The 7,859-nt window shown below is 47.2% G+C and overlaps 1 protein-coding gene and 1 long non-coding RNA gene across 4 annotated transcripts in view; one reads left to right on the top strand and one right to left on the bottom strand.

Annotated features, from left to right (window-relative positions):
* Positions 1–7,859, top strand: part of KIRREL3 (kirre like nephrin family adhesion molecule 3) — a 575,101-nt gene that overhangs the window by 315,806 nt on the left and 251,436 nt on the right. The window lies entirely within an intron of this gene.
* On the bottom strand, positions 393–1,371 carry LOC108542319 (uncharacterized). 2 transcript variants are annotated; one of them, XR_001889235.1, is made up of 3 exons: positions 1,223–1,371; positions 615–788; positions 393–449 (listed from the first exon to the last, which is right to left on the bottom strand). It is a non-coding gene; the product is annotated as an uncharacterized LOC108542319 (long non-coding RNA). The 2 variants fall into 2 exon arrangements; XR_001889234.1 differs by having other exon boundaries at positions 1,238–1,371.

Below are 7,859 nucleotides of genomic sequence, written 5' to 3'. Positions count from 1 at the left end.
TTTGTTTTGAGACGGAGTCTCGCTCTGTCACCCAGGCTGGAGTGCAGTGGCCGGATCTCCGCTCACTGCAAGCTCCGCCTCCCGGGTTCACGCCATTCTCCTGCCTCAGCCTCCCGGGTAGCTGGGACTACAGGCGCCGCCACCTCGCCCGGCTAGTTTTTTGTAGTTTTAGTAGAGACGGGGTTTCACCGTGTTAGCCAGGATGGTCTCGATCTCCTGACCTCGTGATCCGCCCGTCTCGGCCTCCCAAAGTGCTGGGATTACAGGCTTGAGCCACCGCGCCCGGCCTCACACTTCCATACTCTTAACAGCCGAGTGGGTGAGGTTGGTATCGCTTGTGCCCTTGATATGCATTTCCCTGATTATTAATGAGGTTGAATATCCCATCATATGTTTATTGACCATATGTGTTTCTTTAATCCAATTAAGAACTTCTGTTCATCAAGACACTGCAAAGAAAGTGAAAAACAACTTAGAAACCAAGGCAAGTTCTTTGCCACACACATAACTGACTTCGCACAGTGTGAAGAGCATATACAAGAGCACGACTCACCTGCTAGGAAAATGTGTAAAAGAAATGACAAGGATTTCACAGAAAACCCCCCAGTGCTTACTGTCAGCCACAAAGGTGCACTTGTATTCCCGACAGCGGCTAGTGGTAAAGATTCCTCGACATCAGATAAAAGCTTCTTGAATGTAGATGAAACTTTCTAAGGCCTTGCCCTTAGCTGGTTCAGGGATTAGTCAGAGAAGCCTGCACTCCTTCCTTTGCCCACTGGAGAGTTCACCTGAGTCCAAAGAAAGTGTTCACAGTAACGAAAACTTGCTCTCACAGATGGTTGCCTAGGGACACCCAGAAAACCCCAAAACATAAGGCACAAAACCATCGTCCTTCCCCAAAGAACCAGGTAACATTTTCCCAACCACAGCCCTTCCAGAGTAATCCCAGGGGAAGGGAGGTGACTTCCCATCATTATCCATCCACTGAGGAAAGGGGATTATTTTTCTTGCCCTAAAACTGCTCTGAAACTAATGGGAAAAAAAAAAAAAAAAAACCCTACTTAGAACTAATTTCTTTCAAACATTTCCTGGAGCCAAAGAAATAGTTAAGTGTTTAGGCTTCAAAGAATTTCCCCGCTGAGGTGTGGGTTTCTGATGGAGAATACAGAGACGCAGTATAAGCTATCAGCAGATACATGAATTAAGGCACATAAACACTCACTGCCAGTGATCTTACACATAGTCTGCACTGTAGATAAAGCCAGGAGAGGTCCCATTCTGAAGTAGTGCAGCTGAAGCTGGGGAGGTTGAGAGACTGATGCTGGGAAAACATCTTAGTCACACAAATGGGGGTCATGGCTTTCCTCTCGGGCCTCCTCCAATGGCTTAGGCGATACTGCAAGAGGAAACGTCCGAGCAAGAGGAAGGCAGTGTGAGGCCGGGAGATAAACAGGGGCTAAAATAAGCATCAACTCTCACACTCCCATCCCTGTTTCACTAACTAGCTTTCTAAGATGCTGCTTGCCATTTGCAGTTAATAGCAAATGTCTTGCTATATTTATTCACTTACCTGTCAAGGGCGCCGATTCCCTGAGCAGCCATGTGAAATCTGACTAGCAGATTATACCTTCCGTGCTAACCTGTCAGTCTTAGGAGGGCCTCTGCTGAGACTCAGGTGGCCAGAGAAAAGTGACAGGAAGACAGGTAGCTAGTTGCACTGACTTGAAGCAAAACTGTGTAAAAGCCAGGCCCTTGCAATGCAAGCTACCAGAGCAACTGGCTAACAAGATGTCTCTTCCCATCTCCCAGCTGGGCTTGGATAGAATAATCAGGCATGTCTACACTTGGGAGTGTCAAGGTAAGATCGAGCCAGGTGACAAGAAGCAGCCAGAAACTCTGAAGACTCATCCTCCTTGGGTGCATAGGAGACCTCCTCTTTGGAGCTTGCAAGGAGCAGAAGTGGCCTAGCGCTGTGATCTCCAGCACGCACTTTTGACAGGGCTGTTAAACGATAGATGATGAGATGCAAGGCTGGGGACTCTGGGTTCCCAGAGGGTCTGGGCAGCTCCACGGCCCGGTCAGCCTCATCTTCCAAGGTAACTCATTCTTCCAAGTCTAGATGGGACAAATTCCTCTACCACATCTTAATCTCAGAAGCCACTGGGAGACGGTACTGGCCCTTTGGAAAATCATCTTTCTTAACTATTTCCAGGATTTTTTCTAGTCCCTGAAACAACAATTCTCAGACTGTTGACATTTCCTGCAAGATCACAGTGGGCCAGTTTGTCACCTGGTGAAGATCTGGCAGCTCATGCTCAACACATTACTACAAATCTCTCTCTCTCTCTCTCTATGTCTCTCTCTCCTCTCTCTCTCTCTCTCTCTCTGTCTCTCTCTCTCTTTCTCTCCTCTCCCCCTTACACACACATGCAGTTCTACACAGCTTCTCTATGGTCAGCCAAACAAAAACAAGATTGAGAGCAGAAAAAAAAAACTTTCCCGTCCTACCATTTTCTTGCTTTTATTGCCTCCTCCCTCATCATCTTCCCATTCCTCTTTGGGGCCTAAAGAGCTCTGGGTGGTTAGTGTTCATTGTTACTAAGCAAAAATTTCTTGTGACAGCTATCATGTCATCTCTGAGTCTTTCAGCACTGACAGAAACAAGAAGAGAGTTTATAAAATACCCACATTTCCCTTCTTACAGAAAACTGGGACAGCAAAAGGGCTTATAAAATACACACTGCCCCCTCCTTACGTAAAACTGACTCTATATATTCAAAGCAAGTAATAATTCCTCCTTTTATTGTTTAATTATGAGCTGATGCAGCTAAGACAAAGGCCCAACCAATCCAGGGCTCAAAAGTGCCAATCATTCTCTGCAGAAAGCTGAGGCTAACTCTCTCCTTTTATTATACTTGTTATGATTTTAGTTTGTTCAGCAATAAATGCAATATTGATGTTTAGCTCCTAGAAAAAAAAAAAGAAAAAAGAAATAGGCAACCAAAACATTGTTAGCTTCAAATATTTGAGAACTTTCCAACTGGGGGCCATAGGTGTTTTCTTACTCTCTTTTTAATTTTATTTCCCCTCCACCCACCACCCAAACATATCCACAGAGGCATGTCTTCCAGTCAACGACTTATTTGCAATCAATATCTCTTATGTACAGCATGCACACAATCATGTTCCAAATGGAAAAGGAAGGTGATTGAATGCACTCATCAGAGAGCATCTGACTGTGGCCAGAGCTGGGTGAAGAGGTAGCCAGAGACCAGAAGTGGGACAGGCGGGAGAAACCTGCTCTTGGTGCTGCTAATTAACAGTGTTGGCAATAAGGCCGAGCTCTCCACCTCCATCCATCTTCAAGCCCAAATTATTTTAGGCCTCTCGGTATTGACATACTAGCAGAGGCAGGAGTCATTCTTAAAGAAGTTATGCATCTTCTTCTCCTTGACATTTTCATAAATAAAATGATTTCTCTCTCAAATTTAACTAGCAGTGGGATACCTTTGATACACCTACAACCCTTCATTTCCTTTTTCTAGATGCTTTCTTTTGCTGCTTGGGGCCTAGGAGGGCTTTCTCCCTCACTTGCAGTAGAGCCTGTTTCTCACATGGGCATCTCTTCAAGGCTGTGCTCCCACAACCATTTCACCACATCTCTCTTTGCCTGTCATTACCTGCAGACTTTTCTAGTTTCACATTGGACTGGGCGCTGTGAGAATAGGGGCCTCAGAGTATTTATCTTTGTATCCCCAACATCCAGAACAATGCCTGGCATGTAGGAGAGTGCAATGTAAATTTGTTGAATGAAGCAATGGGGAAAAATATCAATGATTTAATCTATCAATCAATGAACTGAGCATGCAAGAGATGGTAGCAGAAGAATGTCTCAGAAAGTAGTAAAATCTCCTTCAAACTAATAGAAAATCCTGCAATTTCCCCCATAGTGTCTCCAGAATTAGCAGCTCCAAAGGGCCATGGAGAGGCTTTGGGTGTATTTTTGTGAATTCTGTACAGGAGAGCTTCCAGCTGGGTGAGATTGCCGCTTTCTTGGGTATAATGATTTAAAAATATAAATTTTTTAAAACTCTGGGCTAGGTAAATTTGGGGATGTTATATTGGGAGGTATGTGTTAATTTTTCCCTCTCTGTGCTAATTTGAAGGCAACTTTGTGATGCAAATGATCCAAGTTAGGGCGACTCTGAAAATAAGGACTAACTCGCTGCCTGGCACAAGGCAGGGCTCAGCACGTTTGATGACAGTGTTGTAGATATTACTTAGCTTCTTTCTGGGGTGTGGCTCTTCGATGCACCTGTTCATGAACTCGAGCCTTCTTAGACATGCCTTGAACACGTGTTGTGGTCTTGATCCCAACCACACTTGCAACCTCACCTTTGGTCTGTCATCCTCATCGTCCTGCCTTCCAGCCACACTCCTCTATCGCAGTTCCAGGGATGTCATCTCTGTTAAGCCTTCTGAATGTGACTGTTCTCAGTGTGACCTTCCTTCCCCTGTTACCATCTGGATAACTCCTTCTTATGTTTCAAAATTCAGTGTATGGGGCAAGGCATAGTGGCTCACACCTGTAATTCCAGCACTTTGGGAGGCCAAGATGGGTGAATCACTTGAGGTCAGGAGTTCGAGACCAGTCTGGCCAACATGTGAAACCCCATCTCTACTAAAAATACAGAAATTAGCCAGAGGTTGGAGCAGGCACTTATAATCCCAGCTACTTGGGATGCTGAGGCAGGAGAACTGCTTAAACTCAAGAGGCAGAGGTTGCAGTGAGCCGAGATTGTGTCACTGCATTCCAGCCTGTGCCACAGAGTGAGACTCTGTCTCAAAATTAAAATAAAATAAAATAAAATTCAGTGTAGGGTCACATGCGCAGGAACGCACAGTCGCTCCCCATCCCCCCTGCTCACTGGCCAGCACTGACTCTATCAGAACACTCAGCTTGGGACTCCCTTTGTTCATGTATCTTCCATTCTCGTCCACGGACCCAAAAGGCTTATAAAATAGGATGGTGTCTTCTGTCTCTGCAGCTCTTCACCAAGCACAGTGCCTAGAATGGTCCATAAATGTTTAGTAATGAGTGAAAATATGTGAGTGGATTAACGAAAGAACGCTAACCACTGTTAAAAGTCCACCAGTCTGGAGCAGGCCTTGGGAAAGTCATACAATTCATGGAATCCTGCCTCCACGCCTGTGCCACATGTAAGAAAGCCCCTGCAGGTGGGTGGGCTATGGAGGAGAAGCTCAACTCGAAGGCAGAACGCGGAGAACCTGCCAGTAACTCCGACCAGAGGGAAGGAGCTGCTGATGGACTCGGGGCCACCTGAGGCAGGGTTTACTTGCTCACACCTCAGGAACAGTGCCCAGAGCTAGAGCAGACAATCATTTCCTCAGGTCTGCCTTGGCCTGAGAAGAAGCAGGTGAAGGGAACAGAGGCAGAGCCAGGTGGAAAAGGAGTAAGCTGTGCACATGGGAAGTGGTTACAGCATCAAGCAGGCACAGGATGCCATGTGAAGAGCCCAGCACGAGGGAAAAGGCTCAGGTGGCCCCGATCCAGTGGGTCTGCCATCTGCCCCAAGGGACGTGGAGTCACTCTGGCAAACATCACTGAATGCTGTGTGGGCAACAGCTCTGAACGGCCAAGATGCTGCCAACGGTGGGGAGACATTTGCTGTCATAGACAAGAGTTCAAAATGAGATAGAAACGACGTGTCACAGCACTTTAACTCAGTCGTGGTATTTTGGAATGTTTTAATTAAGGTTTATCTGTTACCGTCATGACTGTAATCCTGGGAAGTGCCAAACCTGCCCTGGCGGGGAAGAGAGGAGGAAAACATGTCACAATTAAAATAATTATTAACTTAATCTTATTAACTATAGATTATTAATTATCACTGCTATTATTATGCACCGGGGCAGACCCCTTTTCTGAGCCGTCTCATCAGCTTGTGTGGAGGTGGGAAGTTAGTGTTGCCTGAGAAATCCCGCTCCCTCTGGTAAGGCAGCTACCCCATCTCCTTCCCAGGGAATTTTGTCTCCAGGTCTCCTTCAAGAAGTTCTCCTGCACAAAACCTGCCCAGTGCTGGGTGTGAGAGAGGCCCTGTGTGAGTATGTTTTGTTGCTCAATTGTGGTTCACATGACCCTAAGCACTTCCCACCCTGCCCTTGACTCCCCAGTGCAGAGCTGGGGCTATCCTCTGCTCTCGGCACATCTCGAGCACACCTCTCAATCCTTGTCACACTGGAGTTCTTCGAGGTCCCCTTGCACACTTAGCCATGAGCCCCTTGAAAAGATTGACTATGTCCTTTGTATTTGTATTTCCTCCAAACTGCCTTTCCACTCCAGCATCTACAGGAATGTGTGTCTAACATTCCTTTCATAGTAGAGGAGGAGAAGTGGAAGGAGAAAAGAGGGAAGGCAGAAATGAAGGAGACAGACAGAGAGAAGAGGACAAAAGGGAGGGGAGACCAGGACAAAGAAGCCTGTCCTGCTGAGGACCATTAGTGACCAAACCATCAACTTCTCCCTTTTCCCAGGTCCCACCCGCCATGGTCCAAGCTAACACTACCCCTCCCCTCCCACACACGCAACCTGCTGCACCGTTCCTTTCTTTAGAGGTGTAAAATGACTAATGGATATCAAAGCAAAGCGATTAGGTGGCCTTTACAATCTTCAGTGCCTACCAGGATAACTGTAAGTCACACTGGAGTCATAAATGCCTTCTCAGAAAGTACAGACAAAGGAGGAGACCGACCTAAATAAACGAATTTAATTCTAAGTGTCCTTTCTTTTTTGATCATTAGTGAGTCCATTCTGACTGGCCCCGATAGGGGAAATTCATCAGAATCCTGAAGTGGCACGTCGGCCGGATGAAATCATAGCATGGCAGGCACCGTGGACACCTGTGGTTTCCCTAACACCCTCAGAACCCTGAGGCTTTGTGGAGACACTGTGGAACCACTTTGGGTGTGTAGGGAAGCCACTTTAACCAGAAAGTTTTGCTTCGACGTGTTTGTATGTATCACTTCTTTGTTTCCATCGAATTTGTGACAAGGATTCTGCTGTTCAAAATACTAGCAATGTTGAAAGCCCCAATCTAGTCCAACTCCCTCTTTCAGAAGGGCAGAAAGGGGTCCAGCAAGCTCAGGGGCTTTCCCAGAAAGGGCACAGACATGGTGTCTGCAGCTTCCGGCCTGGCTCTCCCACCATATTGAACACACCTCCTTCCCGTCGGCCCTGCACAGGGAGAGTCCAGTTCCAGGGCTCTTGGCAGCCTTGCCCAAGGTGCTGTCCCAAGATGCCATTCCACTGAGCAGGTGGCAGGTTCACAGCTCTCAGCAGATGAGACAGTGCCATGCTAAGCTGCTTCAGAATGAAGGCGGAGCTGCCCAAAAATCCGGAGCCAAACCCTGGGCCCTGAGTACCACTACCCAGTAAGGGACCTCTGAGGCCACAGCCCATGACAGTCCCTGAACGGGGACCTTGGCAGGAGTGACTCGTTGACCCCAGTAGATGGACAGTAGGTAGACCTACGCATGTCTGACGCCTGGCCAGGGTTTCAAGACAGCTTCCTGTTTCTACTCCATAAGCAGTTTGCATCCCAAAAGAGAGGAGGCTGCCAGGCCTACTGAATGGAGCCTAATTGGAGACATGCACTCCTCATAGACAAAAGCGCTGATATCAGCACACTGATTTTCAGCTCCTGTCCTTCAGACCCATGTTCCTGAGGTCTCTGTGATCCCTGCGGTTCTGCCACCAATGTCCCGGCCAATCATGAGCATTGATCGAACCCTTACTATGTGTCAGGCAATGTGCTGAGCGTCAAGTGCCAAATCTCCTG

This window comes from Rhinopithecus bieti, unplaced genomic scaffold, assembly GCF_001698545.2.
Source record: "Rhinopithecus bieti isolate Rb0 unplaced genomic scaffold, ASM169854v2 scaffold_20150, whole genome shotgun sequence".
Lineage (NCBI taxonomy): Eukaryota > Metazoa > Chordata > Mammalia > Primates > Cercopithecidae > Rhinopithecus > Rhinopithecus bieti.
The sequence above is the reverse complement of the archived record's forward strand: the minus strand, read 5'-3'. Positions and strand labels throughout refer to the sequence as shown.